General features: G+C 41.2%; 1 protein-coding gene across 6 annotated transcripts in view; it reads left to right on the top strand.

Annotated features, from left to right (window-relative positions):
• The window catches only part of ZNF366 (zinc finger protein 366), a 335,604-nt gene that overhangs the window by 146,032 nt on the left and 168,250 nt on the right, over nucleotides 1–21,322 (top strand). For 5 of the 6 annotated variants that reach the window (XM_067730960.1, XM_067730961.1, XM_067730959.1 and 2 more), the window contains one exon: nucleotides 9,035–9,224. The gene's annotated coding sequence lies outside the window, so the exon portion shown is untranslated. The remainder of the gene's footprint in view (nucleotides 1–9,034; nucleotides 9,225–21,322) is intronic. The other variant, XM_067730964.1, reaches the window with a different exon arrangement.

Raw genomic sequence — 21,322 nt, 5'->3', positions numbered from 1 at the left:
CCAGGGAGACTGACTGAGAGAGAACAAAGTGAGACATGTTTTATTGAAGACACTATCCAGAGTCAAGACACTTTCACAACAAAAACCTTTAATGAATTCAGTGGATGGCTGTTCTAGTCAAAGTAAATTGGGTAAATGGGAAAGGGGAATGTTAGCAAGCTCTGTGAGGGAGGACGAGAGACTTCTTTGTTGATCTCTATAAGGAAGACATTACAAATAAAGTCCATGGTCATCGTGATTTTTATTTAGTTAGGGACGAGTTAACTCAGTTTATCAGGACTCTGCTGAGGTCACTGGCAGGATTTCATCCCTCCCCCTCATTCCACTGGCTTTCTGACCACCTTCCTCCAAATCATGTGTGGGTTCTGCTGCCACTCTCCCAGGCCTCAGGGTCTCACCTATGGCTGTCTTCCCAAACTGCCTCTTCTGTTAATGCTGCTCAGTTGAAGTTCTTTTGCCTTGGATCCCGTGGTTCCTCTCTGCCCAACCACTTTGAGTCTGTCCATTGTTCCCACAATTCTTTGTTGCATCCACCCCTACATTTGACCCTTTGCCCATTCCTCAGGTCCCTGCACTGCAGCTTTGGTGCAAATGGACACTGACCGGTCAACGCAGGCCCACCCTATGAACCTAGTTCTGCCACCTCCTGATTTTGAGACTTTGGTCAATTTACTTAACCTCTCTCAGCTTCAGTTTCCTCATCTGCAAAATTGTGATAATAATTTTTTTTTTTTTTTTGGCGATACGCGGGCCTCTCACCGTTGTGGCCTCTCCCGTTGCGGAGCACAGGCTCTGGACGCGCAGGCTCAGCGGCCATGGCTCACGGGGCTAGCCGCTCCGCGGCATGTGGGATCTTCCCGGACCGGGGCACGAACCCGTGTCCCCTGCATCGGCAAGCGGACTCTCAACCACTGCGCCACCAGGGAAGCCCTGGTGATAATAATAGTTACCTGAAAAAGTGAACAATTACATGTAAAGTGCATCTAACTCATCTGGCACATAGCTAGCAATCAATTAATATTAGTTGTTACAGTGCTATTATTTTACCACAGAAACAATGGTAACCCATCTTGTAGTAAGAGCACAGGCTGTGGCATCAGACAGACCTTTTTAAACTGCACCTCTGACTGTGGCTACGTGTGGCACACCTGTGTGCTTCAGTTTCTTCTATAAAATGGGATCACAAAGAGTACTGACTCTAGGACTTGCTGTAGGGACTGGAATGAAATAATGCACATGAAGCACTTACAAAATGCCTGGTACAGAGTGCCACAAAATGTTTGCTATTGTTTGCATTACAGATGACGGATGGTCTCACCAGCTTTTTCTAGGAAGGATGACTATGAAATTAGCATTCCAGAGTTACATTTGAATTCTAAAGTGGATCAATCAAGATTTCATGGCTGTGCTGAAGAATCATAACTGTACACGAGTGAAATTAGAGTCAAAACTGGCATGCTGAGTTTTTCCTCTGTCCAGGGGAATGAGCTCATTTTGTCCTAAACCAGATTCTATTTGTCTCAAGTGCACATGAACTGAAACCAAGGGGGCTCTGAGTAGGTGAATCTGGCGTCTAATGGTAGTGTGTTTGGATGTACACGTAGACCATAATGTTAAAGATATAGTCTCTTTGCTTTACATAATATAAAGTAAAAATGGTAATTCAGAAAATTATGTTTTGTTCAAGGCTACAAAAGTGACTCAGAATCATCCCGGGAATCACTAGGAACAGAAAAATACAGCTTTATGGAGTCAGCTAGGGGTGGCTAGTCATCTTCTAGAGAAAGCCAGCCTTTGACATCATTACAAACCCTACCTAATTTAGAATGACCATAAAACTCAAGGAGGAAAACTTTCCTCCTTGAAGGAAACATGCTTTATGAAAACTATGTCTGGTCACCACTTAGTTCAGCTACACATGAATTTCCATTTCTTAAAAGCCTCTAAAGTGAAATCTATCTGTTAGAAAACATCATAATTGAATTCTAGATTTACCAAAACAAATCACTCAAGTACTAATGCAATAAGAGGGTTGTTTTGTACATGAAATGGGGCTTTTACATCAGATATTAAAAAGATTTTATATCCATTGACTCATTAATGATGACTGGGCTTTATGAACCAGGTACTAGATGATTTTTCAAAGAAAAATAAGCACCAAGGAATCCAGGGACCAGGGCTAGGCTCTGAGTACATCAGTGGAGAGTTGCACATCAGATTGAGATTTCTGTTTTCAAACCTGGTTTCCGGGACCTCATGATTTCCCCACCCAATACCTAGGTAATTGGTTTCTGCAGCAGGGAAGAAGTCCTTGAGGTTAAACCTGTTTACAAAGAAGCTCAACAAAGAACAACTGTTGTTCCTGATTTCAAGGTCTATATGAATTCAGCAGAGATGATTAAAAAGGAGGGGAAGAGGGACTTTCCTGGTGCTCCAGTGGTTAAGAATCCACCTTCCAATGCAGGGGACACAGGTTCGATCTCTGGTCAGGGAACTAAGATCCCACATGCCTTGGGGCAACTAAGCCCACCTGCCGCAACTAGTGAGCCTGTGTGCCACAGCTGCTGAGCCCGCGTGCTCTGGACCCCACACACCTGCACGCCGCAACTAGAGGGAAGACTGCACCTGCATCTGGGACCCAATGCAGCCAAATAAACAAATAAATAAAAATTAAAAAAAAGAAAGGAGGGGAATATTCAAAACCAAATAAAAACACAAACCTAGCAGCTATCCTCAACTAAAGAGTAGTTTGCTTAGCAGAGACTTAAGTATAAGTGGAAGAGTACACTTTTTTTAAAAAAAAAATGGCAGCATAAGGCCTATGTGTAAATGCTACAGTCAGTATTTTGTATGCTTCACAATAATTATCAGACAGTGTTTATTAAACTCCCATGTGTGTCTAGTACTGTGGTGCTATGGTACCTGTCATACACATCAGTCTAAGGTGAAGGGAGTCCTTCTCTTACACTTTAGCATGGTAACCAATTGCTGCAGGTGCTTCTTAAAAACACTGACTCCCAGGCATCACCTCCAGAGCAGAGCCTGTAGCTCTGGGTCTCATCATTTTTCTTAAAGAATCACATCAGGTGGTTCTGATATAGATGGTCCACAGACTGCACTTTGAGAAACACTTGATTTAGCAAACACAGTAAGTTATAAATCAAATTAGAACACTACACTTTGCAAAGGAGGAAGACTAATAAATCCAACAATATAGTTATATAACAGTTCCATAAGAAAGGCAAGATATTTAAAAGTTGTCTGAAATGTGTGTTTTCAAAAACTTGCAGGTAAGTGTTTAAAGGGGCTAGTTAGCTTCTACAAGAGGCATAAAAGTGAACCTAAACCTAGCCAGTTTATTTAACAAATGATATTATTTGATACCATGCATATTAGTATTTAGTAGTAGTTGAGTGATTCTCTACCCTGGATGGATGCATATTAGAATCAATTGGCAGCTTTTAATAAACTGATCTCTGGGCCCCAGCTCCAGAGATGACGCAACCGATCTGGACTGGGGTCCAGGCATGGGCATGTTTATAAAACTGCTCAGGTAACTCTAACGTGCAAGTAGGGCTGAGAATCACTGTGCACGTCCTGTACCCATCCCCCCCCCCGCACCACCACACACATGCACACACACACACACTTTTTAAAAAGATAGGTAAGGAAACTACATTGCAGAGAGATTAAGCGATCAGAAGTAGGCTCGTCAGAAATTAGACAGCAAAATGCTCAGGGGGGAGGGAAGGTACGGTGGTTGAGAAGAGATTGTGAAATCAAGCTGCTCCTGGTCTCCCTGCAGCCCAGGAGATGAAAAATCTGCACTAAACAAAGGGAGTTGCTGGAAAGACTATTTTGTGGGGCTTAAAAGCTTCAAAAAGGAGATGTTTTTCTTTGATGAAAAGGGACAGAAAAGCACTGGAAGGTGTTCCAAGGAGGCAAATTAACGCCTTTCCTCTGGTGTGTAGAAACCAGGCCGTTGTGTTGCCTGATATTCAGGAGGCAGCATGGCACCTACCACCCTCTGTCTTTTTCCCCACCAGAGGTGCTGGCTCAGTTATCCGTTGTCAACAGCACTCTCTTCCCTGAGCCTAGGCCCAGCCCCAAAATGCTTCTTAACACAGCACTCACCCACCACCAGTGCATCACACTGGGCACGTGAATTGGAATCTACCCGCCTTCTCTGGCATCGTGAGAATAGTAGGCTCTTTGTACTCGGACTCAGCTTGGCCCATTCCTAGCTGTGTTGTCTTGGGCAAGTTACTTAAGTTCCCAAGTCTCAGTTCCCCACTAAGTTAAAAAGAAGTGAAACAGATGCCCATACTGTCGTATGATGGAAGGTAAGTGACAAATGGAGTGTCTGGCACATAGTAGGCCCCTAGTAATGGTAGCCAGAATTCTAAGTTTTCTGTAAAGTTGTGGGCGTGAATATGATTGTCAACAACCTTGAGCTAGAAATATAAAACTAGGTGAGACTCAAACATGGAGGCTTGGAAGGCCTCATCCAGTAAGAGCCCAGGCCCATGTGGAACCCTATATTTTACAAAAAAATTTCAAGCTTCGGATGAAATAAATGGGATTTGCCAAATCACATGAGTTCACCGCATGGCCCTCTGACTGTACATGGAGTAAATGTTCATAGTACCGAGCAATTCTCTGCTCCGTGATGTTTGCAGTTAGTCCCTGAATTAAGAGAGCAGCAGGAAAGCAACAAGAACGAGAGATACTCAGGAGCCAGAGCGTGAACAAAGGAAGCAACTGGAGAGAGGTCTCTGCCCACCCCCTTCTTCCACCTCCCCTGCCCAAACTGTCATCTTCTCTCATTTATCCTAACTATAGCCCCCACAAGTTATGTTATTATGATGGTACCAATTTCACCAATCAGAAAACCCAGGTCAGAGAAGATAAATATCCATCATGGAAGGGGTGGAGCTAAGATCTGAGTTCAGACAGTTAGACTCGAGAACCTGAGCTCTTTGCCAGGTACTAGAGACACAGTCATCAAGATTCCTTGCCAAATTAAATAAGTAAATATATCCTTCCAGTGGAGCATGTATGTCATATTCTTTTATTTCTTGATCACAGATTATTGAAATAATCTATAAGCAACAGTCCACTCTCATTAAGGGCCCTGATCCTTCCCTGTCAGTTATGTTTGATTCATCTAGAGAATTGTAGAGGGCCAAGGAGTTGTAAGCTAATCAGCGGTGCTTATTTGTGGACATTTATCAATTTGCTTTGATTTTCCCAAGTTAAAGAATGAGGAGATTAAAATTCAGTCTTTTAAAATACCCTTCTATGTGAGAAACCTCATAAAGTAATGCTTTGGGTCCTTTAAGAATTAGAACTGCTGTCATTAGTGAGGAACACAGAACCCAGTCTAAAGAAAGTAAAATAAAAACAGTATCTTTATATGCTGTGTGCTACAGAATCAAGGTAAGTTCTCACGGAACAAAAATAAGATAAATAATTAAGCATGCAAAACAATAGTTTTTCCTTTCAGTGGGTTATTATGTGCAGTGTGGTGTTGGCCTCTCTGGATTGGTGGCCATGGACTTGGACCTCACTGCTGCCAAGATATGGGAGCATTTGTGGAGGGGCTGGGGTTTTGGTAGGTGTTTGAAAGCGAATAGAGCTGGCAGATGCTCAGAAATCAATGGGTTTTAAACCTGTACAGAATGCACTTTCTTCTCCTGCAGATATAAGATATAAGATTTTATTTTAGAGAAGGATTTGTGGTTTGAATTAGAATAGCACTATTGTGACAAATCTGGCTTTCAGTCTAAGTGAGAGGTTTGCTGAAAATTATATCTATGCCTTCAGCGGGAGCTCACAGTAGGTAATAACTTACTCCTATGTTTCGAAAATATGTTCATAAGCAGTAAGAGAGCAGAAATTCTTTAGAGTAATATTGACTTAAATGTCATTTTCTGTCAGCCTAGGAAATTATGATGATCTAGATTTGGTTTCCTGGGTGAATGCTAAAGGTAGTTCGTTAGTGTAGCAATGGAGTTTTGGATGCTTCTAGGGTTTCATGGGGAAAAAAAGGCGTTTGGTCATATTTGGACCATAACCTTGAAGTGCTTAAAAGTGTGGTGGGAAATTTGGACCAAATTTTCTAAAACAGTGTATATTTCTCTCTCATAAATCCACCTTTCAAAAGGTGAAGTAAAATGTCACATTGGGTAGATCAGAGATTATTCATTTGGAAAGTTTATGAGATGATATGGTCCAGGCAATGAATAGGATTAAGTATTCCGTGACACCCAGAGAAACATCAAAGAGAATCAGACTAGAGATCTCAGAATACCAAATAGATCTTCAAACCTATCAGTTTCCTTCAAGCTCTAAAATGCATGGATTGCATGACCTGACAAATATTAATAATGGCATCTAAAACCATTTCTGCCAGAATTCTCATGCCCTGGAGGTTGGGTTGGGAATGGGCAGAGTATGCAAGGCATAATTGGAACTGCTTAAACAAAAAAGTACCTAGAAACCTCAATATATTTAGAATAATACTTTCCTCATTAGGAAATTAATTAAAGTACAGACAATTATATTATCAAGTCTTTAAGAATTCTTTAGAGAAAACAATGCTAAGTATTGGTATCTTAAACTGCAAAGACAGAAACCAGGAATTGCTATGTTTGAACATTTGACCCATCAATTCTAAGGAAACTAAAAGAAACCAAAAGTTAGTTTGTAATGAGTTAATTGAAGATACAAACACTATTCTAGAAACTGGTTATGAATCACTCAAATTAGGGACATTAAGAGGAAAGTAAATTATGGTATTCTGGGTATTTTGCTTCCTTTTTAACTTGTTTCAATTATTTTATTTGGGTCTGTATATTTTTTTCCAATATTATTGGATTTTTTCTCGATTCTTTGTAACTTTTTTTTTTTTCTTTGTAACTTTTTAATGAAACTAATCCATCAGGTTATAATTCAATTTGGGAAATAAATAGACAATAAAATATTTTTGACACATTTTAATAACAATGTTTTATTAGGGGGTGTGGGAGGGAGTACCAGTAAACAAAGAAATAAATTACATATTGTTGGTCCTAAAATACCTTTCATAGTTTACTGTGAATCTTTTTATATTTAAAAATTTGAATTTTCTTTGTTTTCAAAAGCTAATTGACAATGGAAATTTCTTTTAAACATTTCCATATGCATTTCTGCCCCATAATTAAATCAACTGCTGATGTTACGTTCCACTACATAAATCAAATTTGTTCCTATTTCAAGAACCTTGCAAAACGTCTATAAAGCAATAATTGGAAAGAAAATGCTGGCCAAAACATTGTTAGCAAAATGAAATCTAGTGAATGTCAAATTGATCAGATAATTCCAGAGAGCTGGGAGGCAGTGCTTTGGCCACAAGGACATCAGATTTAAGTGGAACAATTCAGACCTATAATATTTCCAAATGCTTTGCCCATCTTTAACTTTGCACGACTTCTGGATTAAGTAGACAACCAGCATGTTCTATCCTAAGTACAGTTGTCGCTTGGTGTCTGTGGGGTACTGGTTCCAGGATCCCCCATGGATAACAACGTTCGCCGACGCTCAAGTCCCTTATATAAAATGGTGTCGGAGGGTCAGCCCTGCATACCCGCAGATGTGGAACCCATGGGTACGGAGGGCTGACTGTGCAGTGCTTCTCTGCAGCTTTGTTGCGCTCGAGGGCAAAAACCTGATAATCATGACCGGAAGGGAGAAGTAGAAACTTTTAAGCACTCAGGTTTTAAAAAGCCACGTTTAGAAGTGTTATATTGACTTTCATTTTCAAAGAAGACATGTTCTAGGGCGATCCCTCAGCCTGTAATAGTTACAGAGCTGCTGCTAATGCTGGCTGGCTCCCCCTTTAGTGGGAATTCAGAGAACAGTGAGCTTGTCCTCCGTAGTTTGTTCACACGAATTCTTCTTTTCTAGTAGCTCACCTGTTAGAAAACAACAACAACAACAGAAAACAAAAAATGAAAACCTTTCCAAACCAACTGAGGATTATGCACATGGTAACTACAAGGGGTTAAAAACAATCTCATTCCTCCAGTCGGTTGGCTGAATTAGCTTATTTTACTGGGCTCCTTGGCTATCGTTTCGTGGTTTTTCTGTGCAAAAATACTCTTAGCATCTGCATTTAAAAATCGACAGCATCTCCTATCAGTTACTCTGGATGTAATTTTAATCCACACTGCCTCATAAATTAGAAGCCTATGATCCCTTCTACCTCCTTTCCCTACAGCCATTGTCCTGTGGCTCCTGAAAGCTGTCTCTCAGATTCATCCCAGTCCTCTGTTTCTACTGACAAAGTCTGCGTTCAGGCCAAGCAGCATTAACCTGGATTTGTGCACTATTCTACTGAGTCTCTTACATTTCTTGCTCTCTTTACATGGTCCCTGGTCCCCTGTGGGATCTGTGTTTAAAAGCTCTAGTGAAAAGGCATTCAGGACTGTCACTGCTTAGCCTTTAATCTACCTCTCTAGCTTCTCTCAAAGCTCTACCATTTACCTCTTTGTACAGGCCTCAAAACATGGACGTTTTGGGGGGAGTTTGGGCTTTGGGGGCAGGTAAGGGTTCTAATTCTGACTCGGCCTCTTATTCATTGATTAACTGTGGGCCAATTAATAACTCGATATTTCATGCAATGTTCTGGGCACTGGGGGGTGGGGTAGAGTGGGATGGGGGTCTATAGTGAACTAAATAGACCAAGTCCCTGCTCCTATGGAGTGTATGGTCTAGTGGAATCACTAGGTACTTAGGACAGCGTGTTTCTAATAAGCAAATTGTGTCAGAGATCATTAGTTGCCTACCAAAATATCCATTCTCCCCATCTCCCAGATGGGAATTTGTTCTGCTGAAAAGATGGAAGTTCCCATATTCCCTTACTGCTTGAGATGGTCACTGCAATGTAATTGAAAGTCATTGAGTTAGGCTTCTGGGAAATCTGCTTAAAACGGGGCTGGCTCTGTTGGAAAACACTTCCATTTGCAATTTTCTTCTTCCTTTTTCTTCCCAGTTAGAATACAGATATGATGGTTGGAGATCCAGCAGCTATCTTGGCCAATGAGGCAGCTTTGAGAATGGGAGCTTTTGCTAAGGAAGGTAGAACACAAAGATAGAAGACAACCAGGTTACTGATGACTATGGAGGCTCCATATCAGCCTTGGATTGCCTGGCTTGGGACGTCTATGGGCGAGAAAAATTCAGTAAGTCTCTATCTCATTCAAATTTTCTTGAGTTTTCTGTTTGTATAGTTGAACCCAAGCCTAAATTATATACAATGTAACTATACACAATCACCACTTACATGCTAGATTTGGAAGTCATGACTTTAAAGGGTAAGTAACAAATTACTTAACTGTACTCTTGATAATCATCTCTTGTTCTAGGATCATTTAAATAATCACAATGATGATGATAATGTCTAATAGTAAGATAATATTTATGTAAATAAATCTTGCCTTGACATAATCTACCTTAAATCAAACCTCAAGTTATCTAAAAATTGAGGACAAACTTACAGTACTGTATCTCATTCCTGCTTCAAATTGGTCTTAGTTTTCTCTATGTAAATTCTGAATTTTCATATTTACTTCAATTTCTGAATATGGTCCAGGAATGCCAAATACTTAACATACATGCCACCACTGCACAATCCTGCGTCCATGCCAGACATTAATAGTTGATTATGGCATTTTCTCTGTCTCAGGCTCTTTCTCATATACCTTTTCAGCACAATGCCAGGCAGCTCCTGCCACTGGATCAGAATTGGCAGCAGACATATATTTATTGCAAGCCACTTTCAATAACTGAAAATGTTGGACAGAGTTGAATATTATAAGTTGATTTTTTTCTTCGAGTTTTCTTTAAGTATTGTACTCTAAACTTCCAGTTCATTGAGTGGACATTGCTTTTATGTCTTAGGTTTTAAAGAAAGGCAAATGGGGGCATATTTTGCTTACAGTAGTTCTAATATCAATATAGGTTAGTGAGCTTTAGGGAGTAGGTCACATTTATTTGGGCATCTACTGTTTTTAAAGCATTAAATAATAAGGATATAGAGAGAAAGTGGGAAATATAATGGTCTCTTCTCTCCGTGGATTTATAATCTAATAAGAGATAAAGGATACACCCAAAATTTAAAAATTATAGATATTAACAGTAACAGCTAATGGTGTGCCACAGATCTACAGGGAAGAGAAATTTAAATTTCTAAATGCTACCTCTATCATAATCATTGAAATAATAATAGCTAATACCTCATGAGGACTTCTATGTGATGGACCCCATATACTATGGCTTTTCTATACATAGAGGACACTGCACGGTTCATCCAGATTCCTCCTTCCCCAGGACCTCCCTCTAGATACACAAAGGTGGACTCGCAGTGTCATGTGCCCTGCATGACTGTTGGGGCCTCTTCTCATCCCATGGTTGGTTTACCCAGCTGATTGACTTGATCCAAGCTGAGCCAATGAAATTCTCTCTCCCTGGAATTTACATGGGCAATGAAGAGACCAGGGACTGTAACCGTTGAAACTGAGCCGCATATCCACATGTTCCAGAAAGAATGGGCACCACTGCTGCTGCTGGGATCCCGGAATGGTACTAGTTCTTCCTCTCTCAGAGATTTACCGAGCTCGAAACCATAAGAACTATGGGGAGGTCCGTATGTGATATGAGTGTTTTAACCCACTCTTTCTTCCCTTCTTCCTTGAACACCGAGGTACCCCACTATTTCAGTACTTTACTTCTTTTTCTCTTTCTTTTTCTTCTTCCCTCCTTCCTTCCTAGCCAGAATCAGATGTAAATCAGAATCATATTTGCAGTGAAAGAACTTTTCCTAATACAGATACGTTATTTTCTTTCATTCTCACTACAACACTAGGAGGAGATAGCGTATCGCCAATGATCAAATAAGGACATTAAGGCTTAGCGAGATTATAGAATTTGACCCAAGATCACCCAGCTATTAGGTGGCAGGGCCAGGGTGCAGACCCAGCTAGATCCATGTGATTCTAGAGCCAGGACTTTAGGAAAATGTTTGGTCCTACAAGTGGTGAAGCAGCATTTTCCCATCCTCTGTTCTCTAGAAGATCAACAGATTGCTTTCAGATAGCCATGGTTCTGGACACAGCATTATTAGAGCTCAGGAAGAGCAACTCCCTGAAATGTGGACCTACCTCATCTCTTCTTTTTGGCCTCACTGTCATTGGGGTGCTTGCTTTCAAATACAGCAAAACCCACGTGGAAGATGATAGCACATAGTTTTTACTCTATTTGATATAGCAGGTGATGTATTTGTGCTGTATTTGATAGGGCAGATGAAGATGATAGCAACACCAATAATCTCTTCCATCAATAATCTCTTCCTATGATTTTCTTGAATATCCTCTAGCCATGCCCCCTTCTTTCTTAAAATGTAGCTTAAGACTTACTTCCACGAAGATTTTCTCAATTGATTTTATCCCATGCTTTTAAAATTTTTAACACAGGTTGGAATGAAAGGGGAAAAAAAAAGATGCTCACGCTCAAGTCTTGATGCATTGTATCGTGGGTATCTTCCATTTTTTGGAATGGGGTGTATCCTCCTTTGCCCCTTCAGGATTTCTTATTCTACCTGCTCTCTAGCCAGTAGACTGACCTCCTTGGACCACATAAGGGGGCTTCATTTGGTCTTGGCCAATGAGAGAGGGAGAGAGTAGATTAGGGAGAGGAAGGAGATGGAGATTGGGGTATTACTCCCTGTCTTCTCCCTATGGGGTCACCTCAGGCTGGCTGTTTCTCTGGACTAAAAGTCACTTCTCTTACATTATGCTTCTCAGCACTTCTCATTTTGGGTTCCAGTAATTGCTCCTTCCCCTCTCTCCTTCAGCTCTAGGAGTGGTAGCAGCTCCACTATTCCTTGCCCAGGGGTTCTGCACTACCCCTTATGGTTTCCTGTGTCCTGTCTGCTCCCATAAATAGTCCTTCCTTGGATCATCCTCATGTAGCGCACTTCTGTTTCCTGCCGGCGTCCTGAGTGATGCTAATTCTAAGCGCTTCTCCTAACTAGTCCTTCTGTGCCCTCTTGTCCTGCATTTTCATTGACATGCAAACTTGTTCTGTGTTCAGCACTCTCTGGGAGAGTCCAGTCATTCAAAACTAACCATTAAAACTATTATTCAACAGGCAGTCACTCTGTAAATTTATATTGCATTAGGCTAATCAGAAATCATAAATTCACATTTAGAGAGAAGACAATGTTGGTAGTGAGTCTGATTTACGGAAATCATTCATTATACTCCTTTCCCATCCCTGCCCCTTTAATGGTATCACTGTGTGTATTTTCAGGGGACATCCACATGTCTCTATGTAGAAAAACTGGAGGGACTGTGGATGTCGATGTTTCTTGGACAAGCACTTATTGGGTTTGCTCTGAAAATTCCATTCAGTTGAATTCCTCAGGCTACCTGGAAAAATATGCATAACCCTGAAATTTGAGGGCAAAATCAGACTTCCATCCCAGAGCTGTCTCCAGATTATGTGTCATAATTTGTACCTAATATTTTTACAATCAAATTAGAATTGACCTGATTGTTAGAAGCTAGCATGGCTTTTTTTTTTTTCCAGTTTTTTTTTCACACTTGCCAACTTACAGTTAAAAATATGGAAACTCAGAAGGTCAGACAACATCATCCAATGGTAACTTGCTGTGCACAATGACTGTCGTTGAATTTAGTTGCGTTGCCCAAAGTGGGGGTGATTTGGTTGTCCATGAACATTAGATCCTGAGAAATGCTATTGACTATGGGACTTGCTTATGATGATTTGACTATGATTTAGGATATAGCTAGCTTTATGCAGACTTATTCAGATTTTGTAACTGAATAATTTACTTTCTCTACGTGGGGGTGGGGGTGTGTGTGGAATTCATGGCATAATAAGCTGATTGAACCATGAACACAAAAGCCCTGAAATTTAGGGTAGAGAATTCATGCAGAAAATACACTATCAGTAAAGTCATCGCTGTTTTGCTCAAAAGGGATGGAAGGTATGCTTGATCAGATTGCAGCAGGTGTTGCCTGGCTTGAGAACATGATCCCTCAGGAGGGAGTCAGACAGAGCTTAATTTTTTCCTGGTTGAAGTGCTTGTGCACGCGGTAGAATTTCCTCTTAATTTATTATGCAACATCAGTTCCTCTATATGCTATTTCTTCTGCCAAATCACCTATTCTTTGTATGACTTCGTCTCAAAAGTCCGTTCCCAATCTCCAAAATCATATGTACATGTAGATCAGTATTCACAAACTGCTATGTTCCATCTTCCTCAATGTTGGGTTCTACCACTGGAGTCCTGACCAGGACGGTTGCTCTTAACAATTAAAGAAAAAGAAGTGGAGATTTTAGCTTCTGCTGCCTCAGGATTAAGAGAAAGGAAGATGTATGACAGGTCAGGCTTCTGTGAAGCAGACTCTCAGATGGAGATTGGGGTGCAGTATATTTATGGGGGAGTAAGGGAAGCAGGATCAGCAGAGGGATAAGCTGGCCTGTGATGCAGCCACAACAGACGCTGCAGCCAACCCCATGGTGAGGCTCTGGAGCTGGACTGGCCTTGCAGAGTTATCTGCGGTTGAGGCAAAGGGCCAGGTTTTTATACTGTTGTGTACTGATGAGAAATGCTATTTCCCAGGCAGCCCCAGGGAATTGGGGTGTGGCCTTGGGTTAGGCAGCTGTCTTCAGCTTAGGCAGTCACTGGTATGAGGGCTCAGCTGTGAGCTAGCAATACCCAACAATCAACACTGCCAGCAGCTGCTGGACTGAGTGCTTCCGTTTTGAAGGGTGGTGAGCAGCATGACTGCTGGGCGCTGATCCCATTTGTTCCTCTTGGTCAAAGTCTCCCCTCTTTGTCTAGTTGCTCTGGTACTTAGCTAGGAATGTGAACAGTAGAGAACTATTGGATTAGAAAATATTCTCTTTCTTTTCAAACTATGCAGGAACTTCCTAAGATGACCAGCCACCTTAAAGTGCAGATGAGCTTCATTTGTTCAAAATATAACTTGCCTTATCAAATATATTTTCATAAAGAGAATGTTCCCAGGGACACCCCCGTTACATAAGGCTGAATGCATGGGGATATGGGCCTGGACTGTGCACATTTCACAGAGGTCTTCTCCAGGGGACTCTAGCTTCCAGTGAGGTCAAATCTTACCCTTCTCCAGAGGTAGGTCAAGGTCTGGCCTTTGGAAAGTCACTGTTTTTGGATTGGTAAACTTGAAAACTCACTTTTGTTTTGGTTTTAACTCTTCTTGAAAAATCTCACTTTTCTACCCTAGGAAGTGAAAGCACAGAGGGTCTTTCCTTCAGAGGCAGCCTGGGGTTATGATGTGAACATGGCTTTGGGGTCAGAAACCTGGTTCCCTAATCTGGCTCTTCTGTCTCTTAGCTCTATGAGCCGCAAGCAAATCCCTTATTGTTTCTGCGTCTCAGTTTCCTTAACGTATGAGATGAGTTGTAGTAAAGATTGTGTTAATAAACATGAAAAAGCTTTGTAAATTGTACTGTACGGTTCGAATGTCTCGTTACACTTGTTAGAGCTGGAAGAAAGCTGGGTGATTGTCTTGGCAAGCTCTTCAGTGGCCAGATGATGCACAGAGTCCCAGGGAGGTCAGAGGACTCGCCTAAGTTTGCACATCTGGTTAGTGGCAGAGCTGGAGCCAGCCCCCAGCCCTCTCAGCTCCCAGGCTAGTACTTTTCCATGACACAAGTCTGCCTCCAGTCTCTCTCCCCACAGTTCCTCTCACTGCAGCATGGGGAGACTGTGTGTGCCGTTCACTCCCACGGAGCTGCCGAGAGGATTTCAGAATGGCATAATGTTTGCCAAAGCTTTGAGTCTGTAATCTGGAAACAAGACACTCTTCAAATCTGAAGAACTCTTATTCAAAAATTGTTACCTTAGTCATTATGCTAAAATCCCCTTGGGCTACAGTAAAGAGGAGAAGAGCTCATCTTGTATTGGTAATAGAATTACTGAGCCTGTACGTCTCTTTGTGCATGCGTGTGTTTGTGTGTGTGTGTGTGTGTGTAGCTAGTCAGAGAGAGGAAGACAGGGAAAGAAGAGGAGAGAGAAGAGAGTCTCCTTAAAAAACAAATTACTGTACCATATATTTTGTATAATTTCCTATCCCCTTTATTTAATAAGTCCAAATTAAGAGTTCTTGTAATTCTCTTGCATCAGCAGATAGGCTCTCAGCATCCTTGAGTGCTGCAGGGCCTGCAGTTTTTCTGCTTTTCTGTAGGTATTCATTTCCAAAATTTCATTACCATCCCCCATGTGAGTCATTCACTCCCATGCCATCCATTTAAAACATCCAGCACACTCTGGGGGCCAGAAGGACAAAGCTCAGAAAAGGCCAAGCCTATTCATTTGGTATGTTGAGGAGCTGCCAGTGTGAAAGGGGAGAGGAGGCCCAGCAGGCTTCCCCCAAGGTAGCCAGCAGACGATGTGGCAGCATCTGATTCCAACCCACCTCCCCTCTCCAGGAAGGTGCCCTTTTATTTTGCTGTATGCTTCATGCGTGGGAGTCTGGAGGCAATACAATTGGTGAGCGAGAACAGAGATGAGAAAAATTCCTTTAGCAGGATAATAAAAATGTAAGCTGAATATTGTTAAGAAATATTTGCACATGCCATGTACGGGCAATCGCCTCTATTCAGGAATCAGAAGACTGGGATTCTAGCGCTGGCCTTGCCATCAGCTGGTCGTGTGATCTGGGGCAAATTTTTGTTTTCTTGTGTGGGTTTTTTTTGTGTTTTTTGGCCATGAGGTATGTGGGATCTTAGTTCTCCGATCAGGGATCGAACCCGTGACCCCTGCAGTGGAAGCGCGGAGTCTTAACCACTCGACCACCAGGGAAGTCCTTGGGGCAAGTTTTTTAACCTCCCACGAACTTCAGCATCTTCAGTTATTAAGTGAGGATAATGAAACTTGCTTTAGTTATTGCACGATGAATGTAAAAGTGCTTGGTGACGTGAACAGCTTTATACAAATGTAAATTTATTTTATGCATTAGCTATGAATTATTTACCTGATTTCAATATGCTTCTCCTATATGATAGGCAAGCATGTAGCTTCTAAGGGGATCATGGTGGCTGGCTCCCTTTGCCTTTGAAAGTACAGAGCAGCACAGCAATGCTGTCCAGCTTTTCCTTATTAAGAAGGAAGTCATCAAGGGGTAAATCTGACAAAGGAGCCTCATGGAAGCTTTTGAGCTATTGCCTTGGGCTGCACTAACATTGGAGTTTGGCATCCGGGGCTGTCATGCTAAGCAGGCCAGGAGATTCCTCACAACAAGGTGTCAATAGAAGGTGCCACACCGTAGCTCTTTGGCATCAATCATTTCCAGCTATGCTTAGAAACGCTAATCAATTTTTCATCATCCCCTAGGAGTGCCAGCTTGAAAAACACAGTGTGAAAAATGCCCAAGGGATGCCCATTCTCTGCCTTCTGCCATAGAGGGGTCCATACAGACAGTCCTGTTGGCAGGGGTAACTCCCACAAATGAGCTACTGCCTCAGGAGCAGGTGGTGAAGAAGGAGGGGGGCGTGGCTCCCATACCTTTATTAGCAATTTTCTGTGTGTGGCATTTAAAACTGAAGAAGGATTAGATACTATCTCTTGGCTGAGCCTAAAACTCAGAAATCCATTCACTAGGTTGCTGCTCTCAGAAACACTGTTACACGAGCACCATAGTGCTCTCTGCCCTCAGGATGGACGTTAACTGTTTCGGAAGTGTTTCTGTTCTTGTACCTGACTATTTTCTCTGTCCTCAGTGGGGAAGAGTCATGCTCCTCTATACATAAAAAATTCAGCATATGGGTTCAAGAACTTTCAGGGACTGAATACATCAGTATACCAGAGTTGGGTTGGGTGTATTGATGTCTGGTGGCTAAGAGATTCTTTCCTTAAGCTCTTCAGCATCCAGCAGAATTACTTCAATTTTTATGTTGGAGGACGAAAATGGAATTTGTGGTCCACAAGAGGCACAGCTAGCCTAGACTTGGAGAAAAGGGGGAATTCCATGACCTTGGCATGGAGTTAGGCCCAAGAAGTGAAATGCAAATCTTTTCTGATTCACATCATTTTGTAGTATGGGTTCTCTCAGATACTGGAAGCCTGGATTCCTTCAAATCTGTCTATTTAGTTCTATAGGAAGAAAATTCCAGAGGTTGTAGAGAAAGTAAAAATTAGAGACAGAGACAAAGTGAATTGTAGGTTTAAGGTAATTGGAGTAAGGGCTTGATGATCCAAGTTAAAATCCTGACTCAGCTCAGAGACCCTAGGAAAAATCACCATTACTTATCTGAGCCTTAGGTTTACCTGGAAAAAAAAATGGAGGCAATTGTAGCTGCCTTCTCCACTAGCGTCCCACCTATGTCACAGTTGTTATGATGGGCAAGAAAGTTTTTTGCAAACTATAAAGCACAATGCTTCCAGTATGAGACACATCTTGCTCATGTATGTGCACTTGAATGTATGTAAGTGAATATGAACCAAGCATTTCGTTCACAAGTGGGTTTGAGGTTTTCATTTAAATTTTCTTTTTGTTTGCTAATGGGGTAAATTAGGTGCAAATATGTCAGCGAAGAGACATCATCCGCGATGTTTATGACAGGGTGGACGCATCATTCAATCTGTACTCCCCTGTAAACTGGAAATCTACAAGTGCAGAAATTATGCCTCAGTTCAACTTTGTCCTTGGGTGGGTGTCACATTAGTCTTCAGAGAGAGACAGGTGGTCCTGTAACAAGGCCCCAAGTGTCAAAGTTCTGCTGTAAGAGAAGAGTGTCAAAACCACAGAGGGGACTCAACATTCCTTTTCTATTCCTAGAAAGTCCCATGATGGTTTAAAATATTTTCCTTCACATCTCCCTGGTCTGACAAAGGCTTTATCTGACCTTAAAAAATATTTTCAAGAACTATTTTAAGGTTCTGTTTTGATTTAGTTTTGGATGAGATTCTTAGGGAGAAAGAAATCTTTAGTTTTTTCCTTTTAAAACAGGCATTTTTACATGAAAATCCCCTTGAATTAAAGCGACAGTCTCTATGTAGGGAGAGATCACTGCTCTGCAATGGTCATTATGGAACTAGTCACAGACTTTATATGCAAAACAAAAATTGTTTTCCCTTCCACTACAAGGAAACTATCGAATTCCAACTCCACAGTACTAGGCCAAGTTCACTCAGTATGGCTTTCAAGCACAACAGGCAAAGCGTTGAATAAACTTCCCACTGGCATTGCCCTAAAGTTGCATCGCTAACCTTGGAAGCTAAAGCCGTTGAAATTAAACAACAGACCAAACGTAAAGACAACCTATTGTGTTTCCATGTAAAAAGGACCCTCAGGTTTTCTTATGAAGTTCAAGACCAGTGGAGGCTTAGAAATGTTTCCCAAGAACAACATTTTTTTTAAATCTTTTTTTTAAATTGAAGTATAGTTGATTTACAATGTTGGGTTAGTTTCTGGTGTACAGCAAAGTGATTCAATAATATATATATCATATATTTATTCATACTCTTTTCCATTATTGGTTCATTACAGGATATTGAATATAGTTCCCTGTGCTATACAGTAGGACCTTGCTGTTACCAAGAACGATATTTTTAAGCGAAAGAGAGAGACTTAGTAGACGAATTTTGTGGCAGCTACATTTAATAGTATAAATGTACACTTTATAATGGTACCTTTTATCCAGAAAACTCAATGAACCAAAGTATCAAGTACTCACCAATTTCTCAGTCCTTACATCTTTAAATTCATTTTATCCATAGACTTTATGTAATTTTCTATCAGCTTTTGGATCTGGATGGAGGTGGTGGTGGTGAGGGGGACACTGTGTCACCATTGGATCTCTTTATCAGTTGAGATGGAACTCAGATTCCAAGGATCCTTCTTCCTGCAAGTCATATTGAGTTTTTTAGTGGACCGGAGACTAGAGGTCTTATTGGCAACAACCTCTACTTCTGTTAATCTAAACTCCTGATGGTTTTTTTCAAAAGTGTATTTCTGTATGGTAATAAGTTACTTGAACCAGTAGAGCCTTCCGTTGCTCTTCTCTTCCACTTTTGCTTTCATGGTAACCAAAGCTCTTGACCCTCATCAACGTGAGTGAAATAAGAGAGTGAAGGACTGGGAGGTGGTTGGTTTCTCCATGTATTGAATAGTTCTACTGGGCTTTGATTCGTGACTGGAAAATCACTGACTTCTGGCTAACCTGAATTTCTGCATCTTCATTTTAACCTAATATTGCTGCCTTGATTCAACCTGTAGATGTCTGTAGTAAATAAGATCATCGGTAATGACAATAAAGCAAGAGATATACACTTTGAAAATGTAACCTTGTGGCTGTTATAAAGTACTGTGAATTGTCTGCCAGCACACTTCATAATATCTTACAATTTTAGTGGGAGAAAAAAATGTTAGCCTCTATTCTGCTGACTAAGGGCTTGCCCCTACCATCTTATAATTGAGAATGTTCAAGATGGTCTCATTTCAGCATTAGTGTACATGGAGTATCACATTCCAAGAATGAAATCAGATGAAGAGCTAAGACCTTGTTCCAAAATTATGAAGAGGCCAGAGGAAGAATGGGACCTGATAAGCCATCTGCACTCCTGCTCCCAACAAATCTGCACAAGTTGCCTGTAAAGTCATGGTCGGTGGCAACCGCCTTGATGGGAGGTCCTCTTGACCTTGGGGCATCTCTGAGCGTTTGCCTTGGGGTGGATGAAAACTGAAGCACCGTCTATACTTTTCAATACGCTCAACTTACTCGTTAAGTCCATGGATGATCACTGTGCTGCATGAATTCTGTAACTAGCCTGTGGCCAACTTTGAGAGTGGTAGCTGGTTCTGGTCCAGTGATAACCACTCCAGCTGCAGTTATAAGTCATAGGGAAGTTGTGAAAGAGCCTCTAGCAGAGGCTAGCAAACTTGAAGCTGTTTGTTTAGAGACCACAGAGAAACTGATACCAATAGCTGAACCGTGTCCTATCCAGAGGAGGGCGGCAGCTTCAGACATTCCTCTCAGTTTCAGTCTCAAGCCCCATCTTCTCCTCATTGTTTCCTTTCAGTGTGCCAGTCTGTGTTCCTTCCCCATGACAGTACTGTCTTGGTTTTTAAAGAACACAACATTCTGCTGCTGTGAATAAAGTCATTAAGGTTGTTTTGAATTCCAAAGCATTTGATTGAGGTGGCTATCGGTATAAGCAGCATCCTTTTCTCCAAGGAATGAATTCCCAGTCCCCCCTTTGGAAACTGACTCATAGCAGGGCAATGGCACAGAAGGGTGAGAACTGGAGGTGAAAAGTTGTGTCTCCAGTTAAAACTGGAGATGATACTTAGAAATTATTATTTGAAACCCTGAAAAAAAAAAAAAAGCATTACCTACTGACTCACTGATCCTATTTCCTTAGGACTTTCAATTCAGAGTGATATAATTTACCTACAGTTATCAGAACATTTTTTGTGTTTTACTTTATCAATAGCAATCAACACTATAGAAATTCAAGACAAAGTAATTTCATATAATTTTAGAAATGATGTAATTAAAATGAATCCTAAAACCAAAGAAAAAAATCCAAGGAAAATAACAAAGAGAAATAGATTGGAGGCATAAGGACCCAGGAAACATTTTTTAAAGAAAAACACCTAAACTATTTTGATTTGATTTTTACTCTTCTGTGAAGGTAACAAGATTGTCTGAAACTTGGGAAACCATTGGTAGAAAACTGAAATGAAACAACACAACACAAAACAGAATTGGGATCAAATCTTCACCAAATCTGTTACCCTCTCTAAGAGCCAAGTGTAACTTTGAAACTTGATGCCAGTGCACAAGTGGTCCAAGTTACTACTGCCTTTGCTCTTTTTAATATGTTGGCTGATTATGGAGCTAATAATAAATATAATTGAAAATCACTGTTGGATCCTTTGAAGTTTGCTGCCAAATAACGTTTTGTAGAAGAATATATATATATATAAAAAAAAAACCTTGAGGGAAACTTCAAGCAATACTTTAAATACTTCAGAATCAACAGTCCTAGTGTTAGATTTACCTCAAGAAGTTCATAGTGATTGTAAAATATAATATTAACTCAAGAAAGCACTCACTCAGGCTTCCCTGGTGGCGCAGTGGTTGAGAGTCCGCCTGCCGATGCAGGGGACATGGGTTTGGGCCCCGGTCCGGGAAGATCCCACATGCCGTGGAGCGGCTGGGCCCGTGAGCCATGGCTGCTGAGCCTTGCACATCCGGAGCCTGTGCT

Source organism: Pseudorca crassidens, chromosome 3 (assembly GCF_039906515.1).
Source record: "Pseudorca crassidens isolate mPseCra1 chromosome 3, mPseCra1.hap1, whole genome shotgun sequence".
Taxonomy (NCBI): domain Eukaryota; kingdom Metazoa; phylum Chordata; class Mammalia; order Artiodactyla; family Delphinidae; genus Pseudorca; species Pseudorca crassidens.
Note: the sequence above shows the minus strand (reverse complement) of the source record. Positions and strands in the feature narration are given on the sequence as shown.